Below are 15,442 nucleotides of genomic sequence, written 5' to 3' on the forward strand. Positions count from 1 at the left end.
CGCAATAAAATCATATGCACTTATTTTAAAATTATAAATTAAAATTTTATTTTAAGTAATTTAAAACGACATTATGTTTTACTGGTAATAACAACAAAAATATTATAATACAAAATTATAATAATATGTTTTATGTATTATGTATGTATTATTATTATATTATGTTAAATGTTATGTATATGCACAAATCAAACTTTATTTAAATCTGTTATTAACCTCGCACGCGACCATTTATATTCACATTAATATTGTTATATACCAATAGTAAATGAAACACTAATTATTATCAAAAACCGATTTTGGTCAAAAACTCAACTTATTAATAGTCAATTGCATGCGTAGCTAGTTAAACGCAAATGGTTACTTGTCTCTCTATATTATAGTATGCAAATAGACAAGTTTCGCACGGAAGAGTGTCTTAGGTATTAAAAAAAAAAGGCGAAATGGTGGATATACATTAATAAAAAAAATAAAAAAACCTATCGAGTAGGATATCAAAATAATGGAAATTAAAAGGGGATTACAAAAATAAAAATACACGTTTAATGTTTAAATTTAATAAGAAATTATAAATTGATTTAAAAAGTTTTAATATATTATAAAAAGAGGGTTTTACTAGTACCGGGACAATAAAAAGTCTAAAATAAAATAAATAATTTAAAAAAATCAAACACCCGCCTGGGTTAATTAAAATCTGAAAAGAAAGAAGCAAATCTTCCCAATAATTGAAAAAATTATGGAGTTGATGAAAGAAACTGATATTGTATTCAAATTTTTTATCTATTTATGAGATGTTATGTGAGAAGTCGGGTTTCAACTTTTAAGAAAATTCATCACATTAAATTATTTAAAGAACTATGAATGAATCAGATTTATATTATAAACGTGCATTTAATATGAGTAAATATAATTTTTTTAAATGTATGTTTTGTTTTGTGTTTAAAAATAACTTACAATATAATTTAAACTAGACGTTGAGTGTGGAGTGTCTCAGAATGGGAAATGAAACTGTATTTTTAATTGACTAAAACTAATGCCCTTCACGCATTAAAAAAAGAACCTCTCAAAGACACAAACATTTCTTGATGCATCATTACTCACCGTTTGATGGATGTGTCTTAAACTTGAAATAACCCAGTAGTGGAGAGTCGTAAGATTTATGCCTCGGGATCCAGGGCCAGTCATTTCAGTTATTTGACGGAAAATACTAGAAACTTCAATCGCTAATAACTCGAAAAGTATTTAATTTTCGAAATATGTTTTAATGACACTTTTTGTTTAGAATGCACCCCTCTATCGTTGTTATTTTAAACATAAATTTTTCCACCCCAGAGAGGGGGTGGCTTCCACCGCTTTGAATATTAAAGTTCATTCATTCTCAGTCAATATTCCACGAACGCTTTAGAATTGTTTAGGAACAGCAAGAGTGTTTGGCTGATTCAAGCAAGTGAATTTGTTCTTTTACAAATGGCTGATTCAAGCAATTCAATTTGTTCATGGCAAGATTTTCATAATCGTTTCCTCTTCTTCATCACCTGAAACAGTCGAGCTGCACTGGGACGCCCTGGCACAGATGCCCTGTCTAAGTAGGCAATCCAAAAATCAAACTAACATTTGACGAAAGTTGCGTCTCATTTGAATCACGGCTAGTAAATAATGTATACCTATTCTCCAAAAGTCTTCAACTTCAAGTATTACATTTTATACTTGTTACATTCTGTACCCCGTATATTGTTATTTTTAATGGAGTACAACATGAATCTGGTTTATTAGAAGGTACAATTGATCAAAAAGTTTCAAGTTGCTTGTATATCAGTCTATTAAGAGTTATTGGCGGGTACTGTTTGTTATTTAATTGTGTTTCACTTGTATATATCAATAATAATATAGTTAGTTTCATGTATGCCAAGCTTTAGTGTTTGTTGTACTTGTTGTTGTTTATTTGTTGTATTGTTGGTTGTTGGTTGTGCTATTTGATATTAAATTTTAGTGTTTTATATAAAACTAGGTAGTAAAAAAACAAATGATTGATTGACAGTTACATTCAAATTTTGTGACAGTATTGTAATCTTTTTTATCAACTTGGATAATAGTATATAAAAGTAATATTGCATATTGGTATAGTTCATGTTGAAGTTTTGAAAATTTTGACTCAAATTTCGTAGTTAAAATTGATTTTACAGTTTTTTTACAAATCTATTTATATTTTTATTACATTTATAAAATCGTTTACTTTTTGAAACAATTTGTACAGTTTGATATATGACCGCTGAATAATATGCAATATTATCAAGCGTTCTAAATTAGCAGTTTTGTAATTTTGTTGGGAGAAAAATTGCTAAAAAGAAAACACACAAATTTTATTCTCTGTCGATTGGCCCAGTTAAATTGCCATTTTTTCAATTATTTTATTACGTTTCCGGTTGAACCGGAAATGAATAGGTGTACCTACCATTCGACTTTTTAGGTAGTTGATTTTTTATATTGTTTAAAATTTTCGTTATAATAACCAAGTAATGTCGACATAGATTACCTACGTGCATTTTGGAGATGTTTTTCATTTTGTCTTATTTCTAATTACATGCAGTCTTCTCAAAGATTTGTTAAGGGCGTCTGAAGTCAAATAAGTGAATATAACTACAATTCAATGGTAATATTTTACAAATACTAGATGATTGTCCAATTATTCAAAATGTGTCCATAAAAGTCAATGACATTATGAACGGCTTTAGCGGAACTTAAATCCAAAAACTCATGCTTGCCGGGTTAGTGCTCCATCATATTTGATTAATCGAGGCGTCAGCACCATTATTGTATTTTGAATTTGCCAAAACGGCATGCTTGAATATTTAATAGAATAAGCTAATGATTGAGCAATAACCTATGAATAACATCTTTTTTTTCATTTTAAACCGACTTCAAACAAAAAATGATACCTCACTGATTTTGATGATATATTTGGAACCTGGAATTTACCGTGTGGTCTCATTTCATTTTCGTCCAGTTCTGACAACGGCATCCATGAGAAAACCATAACAGTCTTATATTTGCATTACGTATGCACAAAGAGGACGAATAACGAATAACGATGATTCTTTTTCTAGTGACAAATTAGTTAGTGTACTTCAATTCACTAAAAGTCACAAAATAAAAATAAAATTTTTAACCAAAAAAAAAAAAACAAACCGGCGTCAAAAGAAGAACTTTTTCAAAACAAATTAATATGCACTAAAAAGTAAAAAAATAACGATAATATAATGTAATTAAAATTGTTGTTATTTTTGGAGTCGGTGGTGTCAGCCAAGCTAATGTTCTGACAAACTGTTCTGTCAGAATTGTTTCCTTGGCTGACAACGACTCCAAAAATAACAATTATTTTAACTACATTATATTATCGTTATTTTTTTACTTTTTAGTGCATATTAATTTGTTTTTAATAAGTTTTTCTTTTGAAGTGCGTTTTTTTTTTTGTTAAAATTTTTTTATTATAAATTTGATTATATTTATAAATTATTTCATTTTTATAAATTCGATTATATTATATGCCTGTTCAATTTATGGAATACATTAATTAATTAAATATATACATGTTCACATTAAAAAAATTCGTTTAATTATTATTTTTATTAGATAAATAAAAAATTATTATATTTGATAAAATTATTAATGCATATAAATATTTTATTTCATTACACTCGTTCATAAACTATAGGAAAATAGTTAGATGTAGCCTATACCTATTTACATGTCGTTATTCCAAATAAATGCACCTCGTCTATTTTTAATACCATTGGAAAAAAAATTGATAATGTGTTGTAGCAATAAAATGCATTTATACAAATGTAAAAAACAAGCCGTGATGGACATGACCCTAAATAGACCAATCACTTTTAAATGAGAAATAAATTATTGTATTCACTGATTAATTGATAAAACTATAGTTTTTCATAATTTTGCTTAGGATGAATATTTTCATTATAGTACAAGCAACGAGAAACTTCACACTTAATGTTTTTGATCGAGAAATTTAAAGTCGTATAAAACATAATTTCCAGATAAATGAATATAATACAAGTTTATTTCTACAATTTTTGTTTTACAAGACCTTGCGCTCACTGGTGTAGCGAAAACATAGCTAAACGCGACTTAAAAAAAAGCGCTTCCACTTTTTTTACATTCAAGTAGAATCCTTCTACATATCTACACGCTGAGAAAAAAAAACTTTGTTTAGTAAAAAACGTTCTTAGATAAATTTAACGACATTGCTAAACGTTTTAAAACATTCTTTTTAAGATGTTCACTCGTTTATTCAGACAATATTTGAAAACAGAACACGAGATGTTTGAACAAAGCCCATAAACTTGTGTCTAATCGATCGTCTTTCAAAAAGGGTTATCAAGCAACTGTTTTATGTTGCGGTGATGAGACCGGGCCAACATTCAAATTACTTGCAAACAGTTCAAGATAAAGAGACTAATTTCTTTCAAGGATATCTATAATACAAATTTTTTTACTACAATATAACTCACACGGTCCTCTTTGGGAAAAAGGTCCTCCTTTGGGGAAACAGAGATATTTATAGTAGGTACGTTTTTTAAATGGTACGCAGGGTCAAGTGGAGTGGATACTGATTCATTTTGAGTTTTTCAAGAAGAATAAATCGGATTTTCAAAAAATTCATTACCACTTTTTACTCGTACTAACGATGATTTATAATGCGCTGGGCTTAATTTATTACGCTTCAATAAAGTCTCATGCACGGAAACTATATGGGGTTAAGAGTCAATAAATTTGGTAAAATTTTTCCTATTTAGACACTTTATAAAGTCTAAAACTATTGAATTGTTAATTTCGATTTGTAGAAGGTACAAATGCAATACCTTTCTGTCAGGTAGTCTAAAAAATACAAATTACTATCGGAAAAAAACACACAGTAATTAAAATGGTTTATTGTAGGGAAATATAATATATTTGAATACATTTGAACTTTTTAATTAAAATTTTTGTTTCAACAAATATGCCATGCCTCAGTTAGGATAAAAATAAATGGTTTTTTTTTATTCTGAAACCATTTCTTAATCCATACTTATTTTTATATTGGATATTGATTTATTTGTTTTTATTTGTATAATCAATATCAGTTAGTTTTATATTTATAAATATCTGTTTAAAGATGTCTACATATGTGGGTGTAGAGTATATGTTGAAACAGAGTACATTTATTCTGGTATTTTATATACAGAGTGATCGTTTTAATCGATCAATGGGAAAATCTGGCAGGGTTAAGAAGATGCAAAAAAATTTTTACGAACAAAACTGTTGAGGTCAAAGGGGGCATATTTTAGGTATCTTTAATTTGACCTTCTGATATCCATTTACATGATAAGAGATAAAACATGATAAGAGATAAAATAATATTTTCAATCAGAAAGTTATAATAAATCAAACATTTTTTAATAGATTAAATAAACAATTGATTAGATAAAAAAGCAAATTAAACATGCAGGTATAATTTTGCCTTGAATTTCTAATACTCGGGAAACATAAGGGGTGAGGCAGGTTGATGACGTTTTTCAAAAAATTAGCAATGTTAATACCTTTTACTTTATAAAAAAATATTTCTATTTTCTCATTTCATTTATTCCGCAAATATTTGGTTCCATAAAATTTTGAAAAAACCAAAACCCTTATGCCCACCGTTTTCCAATGCTGATTGTATCATAAAATTCATTCAGTAAATATGGAAAAGTCAACAAAAACTTGCATGTTACAAAAAATTGAAGACAATTTTTTCGATTCTTCGGGGAAATATGGGCAATTTTTCTGCTACTAGTAAAAACTGAAAAACGGGAAAATGGTGCATCTTGCGTTTTCATTTTATGATATAGTCCAATAAGATTTTTTTGTCCTAAAAACTAAACTAAGTCTTGCTACACTTTAAATAACGAAATGGAATTTCCGTATGGCAATGTGTTCGTCTGCAATGCTGAGTCACAAAAATATACCCCCCTCAACATATCCCACTTGCGTCGGAGGTTAAAAGCACATAAACGAACATAAAGACACAATTCCACTGAGGCAACACTGGGCGACATGTCACTCGATATTTGTTGTCTAGTGTTGCTTATTGTATGTTGCAGGCTACAATCCGCCGATCCATTCATTGTTGGATAGACGAAGAGACGACGACACTGTTCACCTTGTAACATGCGACAATGCCGCATACTACATGTTGCCTCAGTGGAATTGCGCCTTTACATTTATATATATATATATATATAAAAAGATATAGAAGTTGCATGGCGTTACCAAAACAGATTTTTTTAAATTATTTTAGCATCATACTAATTGATTTAATTTATATTAAGTACATACTTATGAATATCTCTGATAAGTACAAATTAATTGAAATATTATTGCCAATAAAATATGTTGCGAAAATATTTCACAATAAATTACACAAGGGAAATACGCACTTAAAAACTATAAATTCGTACGAATTTATTAATCGATTTTTCAACTCTTAAAAAGAGAAATATTTAGGTAATTTAAATAAATTTATTTCTAAATATAAATAACTCTCTTTCTAAGAACTTTCTCTTCAAAGAAAATAAACTATTCATTTTGTACCAATAAAAAAATTTTGGAAACATTTCTTCAAATATCCATCAATTCTATTTTTATTCTACTTTGGTCATTTTAGTGCACCGAAGGCTATGTAATTTACATAACAAAGTCACAGCATATATATTTAGGAAAAAAACGTGACAGTTATGAAAAGTATACAATAATTATAAAAATATATTTGCATACATATGGCCCTGTTTACCGCGCGCAAAAGTACTCAGATTAAATGAATGAAATCATACAATTATGAAACGTAGACAAAATTGAAGGGCAAAATAGAGCTTTCTTAAGAGTAAACAGTTTTCATAAAAGTGGCGTGATATTCACATCAGGACAGATAATGAACCTTTTCTATTTTAAAGTACAAAATATCTCAGAGGTAACAAAGCCTTTTTTTGCAAAGTATACGTTGTGGGATACATTATATTGCAGTTTAACATTTCTTCACCCACGTTTCTTTTACGTGATTCGGGTAGTTTTTAATTTGTCTGCGGATGCCAAGTTCTTGAGCGTGGTACTTAATAAGTGCGTTTATAAATGATGTAAGCACCTGAAGAGAAATTAAATAATAACTCAATGAAGAACGAATGATATACTTTCTTTAATTATTATAGAGCCGGTTTTTTTTTCTATTCACTTGTTTAATATCTTAAGTCTACACTTAATTTAATAACTATAGAAAATAAATATTACTTGAATAAATATTGACAGAAATCAATAAAAGCAATTAATATAACTATTTATTTTATTTACTACACGGGGACGAGCATACCGTTTAAACAACAAGCCCTAACATCTCTTTTTTATTTAAGCTTCTGCAATTTGGTACTTACTGAACAAAAATCAAAAACAATCAATGCAAGTCCTTTAGGCAATACTGAATATTGTACATAATTCATTGTAAAAAGAACCAAATTTTTTAAAAGAAAATAGTATTTATAATTGATGGTCGGATAATCAACGATCTTCTGCAATGTTTATTTATACAAAGAGCAAAAATTGTACATTTCAGAAAATATAATTTCATTGATCGTGAAAAATAAAAAATTTCTCGTCAAAATTTAGTTTATTAGACATACGCAATAAATTTTAAGAAAAAATGTGTTTTCATAGAAAAAATCTCGTTTGTGGATAAATATAAAGACATATTATGGTGTTTGTGTATGGCTAGGTATTCAAGTTTTAATAATTACCTTAACATTTTCAGACAGAGTTATTAAGCAATTAATTCTGGTAATAATAATTCTTGATTTCGTAAGTTATTGTTTCATATTAGCTCTATAATTTGTTATATCCAGTTCGGTGGCAATTACCATTTTAACATGGCATCGTGTAATAATTTTCTACTTTTAAACATCGAGCATCGCACATGGAGCATTCAAAGCAATTATAGCCAGGTGATTACCTATCAAAACTAATAAAGAGATTCACATAGAATCGAGTTGTCCTAAGGTGAATACCAATTATAATTTTTTATAATTTTATACGTTATAAATTTAGTGTGGATTGCATGAAACGTGATTGGCGTGATTTTAAATATAGAGTAACACTTACTCCGTTTCATAATTATCCTCTCAATCTAAAATTTTCAGTACTTATGTGTACTGCGTGCCCGATTTTTGAAATTGTTCTGTTACCCCGGAGTAATAAAACAAGTGGAATTAATTATCAGGATTAGAATTCACCATAATAAGAATGTTTATTAAAATTTATCAACTTTCATTCTTCTTAATCATAGATTTGAAATTATGAAAAAACAAGTGAAAAGAAACAATTGACTGAGTTAATTGTTGAAATACCATGCATAGCCAGTTCTTCATTAGCTTGACTGACACCGACTCCAAAAATAACAATAATTTTAACTACATTATGTTATCGTTATTTTTTACTTTTAAGTGCATAATAATTTGTTTTGAAAAGTTTTTCTTTTGAAGTCGGTTTTCTTTTTGTTAAAAGGTTTTTTTTTATTTTGTTATTTTTAGTGAATTTAGTACACTAACTAATTTGTCCCTAAAAAAAGAATCAATCGGTTGGCGTGACATTGAGTTTTTCGTCCTCTTGTCGTGTATACTTAATGCAAATTTAAGACTTTTGTGGTTTTCTCATGGATGCCGTTGTCAGAACTAGACTAAAATGAAATGGGACCACACGGGAAGCACCAGCTTTCAAATAGATAAAGAATCATCAAAATCGGTTCACCCAGTCGAAAGTTTTGAGGTAACAAACATAAAAAAAAATACAGTCGAATTGATAACCTACCCCGTTTTTGTTTGAAGTCGGTTAAAAATATAGGCAATACTATTACATAAATGTGTGAAACTATTGTATGTTAATAATAAAATGAAAAGTATCAAAATTTGAAAAACTTTCTCGACTTTTTTGATGAAATGTTTAAATTTTGTATCAATGATTTCAACTTTTTTTTCCTTTTCGATATCAAATAAAAATATTTTAGTTTAGAATTTTTAAATAAAATTTAGTCCAGTGCATTATGCTAAAACTATTCGGAAAAATTTGAGAGATATTTTTTTTCGTAGAATTTTAGTAGAGAGTTAGTATCATAAAACCCATCAAATGGGTAAGGGTTATGGCTTCTCCTCTAAAAATTTATAGTTAATATACAGAATTTATCAACATTTAACAAGTGTTTGATCAAATCGTCATAAAAATAAGTTTTTGTCGGATTTGTATGGTTTTGTGAATTACTAACTCCCCCTTGAAATTCTATTAAAAACAATTTCTATTCCGATTTTGTTAGATATCTGCATCGTTTTTTCTTTAAAGTGACTGGTCTAATTTCCACTTCATATGAATGTTTTTACGATTTAAATACAAACTAGTAAAGTACCAGAATAGATCTAAAACAATGATAATACTGATCGCAATAAAATATCGATAGCGATATAACCATTTATAGTTTGTTTTTTGTATTTGTAAAATTGAATAAAATTTCTAGATAGTATAGTCAAAATCGCTTATAACGACTTGATTGCTTATAACAACGAAATTATGATTGCACGGTTAACTTTAAATTTATGAATATTCATTGAAGACGATATTTACAAGAGGAGATACATAATGAAATGAAAATTTAGTACCGGATAAAATAACTTAACCGATTTTTTATTGAATTATTTGAATATCGCCCTGAACAAGTATTCGTATAATTCGCCCTGAATAAGTTAGCCACGCAATTGAACATAGCTCTCTGACTTTCAACATTTCCGTAGATAAAATACTTAGCAAACGAGACCTTGATAACAGCTTTTCAAATTTTTGTCGTTTATAAATTGTATAGTCAAAATTTGTCTATTTTAGTCTTAAACAGCTAGCCGATGTATTTCGTGAAGTGAGCGAGTTTTGACGAAATTTCCACATTAAAAACTGTAGGAGTACATGCTAATCATCTAGTATGTCAAATTATTGATAATTAAACAAATTTGAATAAAAATATATTTTAATTTACCACATTTCAAAACAATCTAAAAAGTTTTAATTTAATATATATATATAATATATTTTTAACATTATATTAAAATTTTAATTTAAAATATAATGTTAAAAAACGTTGGTTGCCATAATATATGTCCCAATAAAATGCAAGAAGAGCACCCTATGCTTTTTAAGATATAATTTTACATTACAATTACAATAATTTAGTTCTTATATACTTTTTAGTCTTTTTTCTCTTCAGCATTGCCGTTTTTTTCCCCATTTTCATGCATTATCATCGAGTTCTTATCTATATTCAAAATTTCAAATATATAACTCATCGGGAAATTCGTATAAAATAAATTACAAAATTTAATCCGGTCAAATCATATTTGGTATTAACAATATTTTTCTCGTATTTAATGGTAACGGGCGTATAATTCCAATCTATGTTCTTGATCCTGGAATAATGTATTTCGGAAAAATTTACATCACCAATAAACTATATCCAATTGTTATAACTATTTCAACTGTGTAGGAAGAATTGTGATTCACTACAGGTATTTAAATATGAGAACAAATCACGATCAAGTACTTACTCTTGAAAACGATGTAATAAAATATACTACACATTTGTGAATTGTAAATCGTATTTTACTTAGAGCTAATATAATTAAATGTCAAAATAACACATTACAGCAAGTTTTATACAAAAAATTATATAAAATTTTTGCAATACTCTCAAATATGCTAATACAAAAAATAAAAGAACGAGAGGTGTCGTGAGCACCCGGTAGGAACTATAATTTTCGTACCTTGGTACATTATAAATGTTGCGCATACCTTTTTTACTTACAAGATATTTTTCTGAAAATTTAAGGTATTATTTTTAGAATTCAAATACTTGTTGGATTCTTTAAAGAAAGTAATTTTATAGCTACTTTTAGTTTTTACTGTATGGAATAAATGTAGTATTAATTTAAAAAAGACAAACTTCTGATTTATTAGTCAACCCAACATGTGAGTTTATTATGTTTGGTTTGATTAAGATATTTATTATGACATAACATAAAAATTGCATTGTACTTACTTTAAATTGTTTTTTTTAAATGATAAAACATAAAATTTTGACAAAAAGTATAAATTGAAAGTACAAATTGATAAAAAGATTTTTGCATTTTCTCATGCTGATTGGATTGAAAAAGTATTAGTTGTCTTGATAACCTAGATGTCAGTTTTTGGAAACAAATATCGTGCGATATCAAAAATAATCAAAAAATAAATTTTAAATGCCGACTTCTGTCAATAATTTCTATGTCAGCAATAACCTACGCTTTGAAGTCGACGCAAAAGGTTCGATTTTTAGTGAAGGATATGGTTAGGATCGACTTACAAAGACTAAACTAAATTATCTCGACTAAAGAGATAATACTTACAAAGAAAGTTTTGGTTGAATTCGGTACTTTATAGTTATGCTTTACTTTTTTGTGCGTTTTTCGCCGGAATCGTAATTGAAATGAAAATTCCTTATTGTCAAACTATCATTTCAAAGCTGGAATAACAAATATATTCATAAATTCGACTAAAATATGCAAAACACAATCAATATGCACATAAATCTTTTTTCGATTTTGACTTGATCACTTTAAAAAAATATTATATTCTAACAGTAAATACAGATCAAAGTTTTAAATAAAATTTGAATGTATGTTTTTAAAAAAAATCTTATTATATTTTTTTTTAAATTTCACGCTTCTAACAACAATAAATTTTAATACTTTGGACGTATAATAAAGAATATGTTATATAAAAATATATTTGCTGATATGTCAAAAGTTATTAAAAGTTTTCAACATATAGTATAATATAGAAAATATATATGCATTCACGTATATCGGAGGTTGATGAATATATACACTATTATCTCCATGTCCAAACAATAATAAACAATGATATTACCTAGCCAGGTGTACAGGGTGATTCAATAACACACTCAAAAATTTCGTGAAGGAATTATTTTTATTTAAGGAAAGTTGTTATTTTTGTGTAAGCAATCATATTTTTATTATTTTTATATTTTTGTGTTAAAACTTCACTCGACTGTATCCCCGAAAATAATAAGGTTTAATCCATAGAAATTTTTACATTTTATTTTATTTTTATGCAAGAAATTCATATACAAAGTTTGCTAGTGCATTATTGAATTACCCAGTACATTCGCATTGAGTGAACAACAAAAATTTAAAGCAACGAGAAAAACATTAATAAATAAAGTGACCTATATACAGGATCGTCCAAGTTTTAACGACAGGGCTTGAATAATGACAATTTCGTAATACACTCATAGCCGGCAAAGTGTCCTTTTCTAGATACTGGATGTTAAAATTTTTAATAAAAAGGATATTTTTATGAATATTGCTAAAACGCCCGCTTAAAAAAAACGGAAAAATCACAGTATGAGCTATTGATTATTTATAATTTAAAGCTTATGGTGATAAATTGCGAAAACCAACGATAAAGGTACGGATTTGTAAATCCCTTGTTTCAACGAAAAATTATCTAGCATCATTACAAAAACAATTTTCAATTTTTCTATGCGGTCATTTTGGTATTCGTCACCCATCATACTGTATATTCTTCCTGCAACAATTAAAACTCCTGAAATAATCAAAGGTGTGATAAAAAGTTCTATTTTTACCATGAGAATACGTTGGATACGAGTCCTGAGCTCGGACATGATAATATTTCAGAAAATAATTTCTGAACTTCTGCTTGTTTTTAGTATTATGGAATTCCAAAAAAAAAGTTTTCTAAACCAGAAACAACTTATTGATCAACGGGTTTGCCAAATTAATTACTTCAAGCGCAAATCCGGGAATTCGAGGGAATTTTTCCCACCAACACGGAAGGAAATCAACTATTTAAGTAATTAGCAAATAACTTTCCTAAAATAACTATATTCCCAAAAATCAAGAATATTTATATCTCTGATTTGGATAATAATCAATTAATTTGATCCCAAAAATGCAAAAATTATCCCTTCAACGATACAAATTGTTTATTTGTTTTGTAATACCGAAGATCGTAAAGGATGGGTGATACCGTAGAACAATTTTTTCAGTTGATACCTCAGAAATATGTGTAAAGAATGAGTCGTAGTCAGAGACTTTGACTAGCTGCTTAACTTTGATCGCTTTGGTTTATAAAAATTTCTGTAATAAATCTCTGAAAATGAACAATGATGTATAGTAGTGTCTCAATAATCGAAACCTTCGATAATCAAGAACGAGCAGTAATCTTAATACTTTTCATTCACCTTTTTCCATAATTCACCCCCTTCATCTGTGAGCGTACATTATATACATGCTTATCCATTTGTGTACACAATCCCATTTATCCAAAAAAATCCCGTAATCCAAAATATCCTGATTTTTAAGAAACAAAATATCGAATGCAAAATATCTGACAACTAACACACATTGTCTTTTTAGGTATTGAACGTACATATTCATTCGCTATCAAATCATACATCGGCTTTTTTGTTTTTATGTGTCTACAACAACCCACTCGCTGTAATACTTACATTTTTTTATCGCAATGATAAAACAATTTTAAAAATTTTTTATAATTTGTGTGGAGTTAGAGATATGCAATTTTTATGACAGGTATATTTATTCATACTTCTGATACTATTATGCACATACTGATTTCATATCTATAGTTTATAAAATGTGATTTTTATTAAATATATTTCTGAAAAATTTCCCAAACAGTTAATTAATATTGTGGTTTTCATTATTTATTTTCGGAAATATTCCGTCTACTATAATTAGCAGTACCCTATACTTCAAAAAAACACCTAATAATAATTGCTGGTATGGGAACATGGATTAAAATTTTATAATTTTATTTAAGTATATTATGGAATTATCTTTTAAACAAAATGCAGTTTTGGAAGACAGCTAAGAGAAACAGTCGATGTTTAAAAGTTTCAGTTATCTCTATTAACGCTATTGACAGTGATGGAAAATTTTCAGAGGCTGATTAAAATGTAGATAAATATAGGTTTATATTAACTCCTGAATCCACCTTTTTTATACAATTCCTCTTATTTTTTTTATGCATATTCATGGTGCTGTAATGGAGTAAGGTTGTATTACTTTGAAAGTTTGTTATTAACTCTTTCGGATCTTATCAAAAACACGCTACTCTTAAGGTGTTTGTTTCCCTACAGTATTGTAAAAAAGTTTTGGTTTATTGCACGGTATATACATATAAACCAAATATATGCTTTGTAGTCAAATAATGTGTTATTTTTAACTTTACAATACCACGCAACTATAAAAATATAATATATTTTGTGCCGGTGCTGCTTATAAATTAGCTAATACAGATCTCTCTCTTCAATCATTAATACTCTAACTATAGTCGTCTCTGCTCGCCAAATAATGAACTCATAATTAAATTAAAATTTTGTTTTAATATCATCGACAACCTTATGTTTTTATGGTAGTACTAAAAACTACAAAATTGTCTAAATATTTTAGATAGTTTTTTATCACACTCTCTAGATTTTTTGATATAGAAATATCCAAGTGAAAAGGAATAATTAATATATGAATCATCATTTTTTCAACCAACTTTGAACAATAAAATAATAATAAAAAGCCCGGTGATCTAGGAATTTGTTGTGATTTTTGGCAACTTTGTTAATCAAATAATGTATTTTAAAGTTTTATTAAAATCCCTAGTATTATTCAATCCTTGCATTACACTTTCTACAAGAATTTCGGTTGAAGAAAAAAAAGTTGCATTTTAACATTCAACTTTTTGATGGTGGAGTACACAAAAATAGCTTTTTTGGTAAGAAATTAAAGTTTAAGGTTAGATCATACAGATAATACCATCGAGCCGTATAGGCATAGGAAACGTAATAAGTGAACTCTTGACTGTAGTGAGCGATGTAGAAAAAAACAGAAATTGTAGACGTGCAAGAGAGACGAACACACAAATACAACTATACTTTATTTGCCTTTCTTCAGCTATATGCGCGCCTACTATGTCTCTCTTTACTGCAATCAACCATTTTGGCGACGACTTTGTAGATGTATAGTATTATCTCTATGGGTTAGACAGTTTTCCAAAATCCATATCTACAGGGTGGAACTGATATAATCTTGTCTTACTTATCCTACATTATAGGAATATTTTTAGGTACTAGAAATCGTTCTGGCAAACAATTCATTTTGTGCTCAATATATTAAGTTATTTTTAAATTAAATTATAAGGTTCCTTTTAAATTAAAAATAAAGATTTTTAATTGTTTTAACTGTTTGTCAATTTTTAATTCAAATAAATTTAATAAATTACAGCAGGGATTGTT

This window comes from Chrysoperla carnea, chromosome 4, assembly GCF_905475395.1.
Source record: "Chrysoperla carnea chromosome 4, inChrCarn1.1, whole genome shotgun sequence".
Taxonomy (NCBI): Eukaryota; Metazoa; Arthropoda; class Insecta; order Neuroptera; family Chrysopidae; genus Chrysoperla; species Chrysoperla carnea.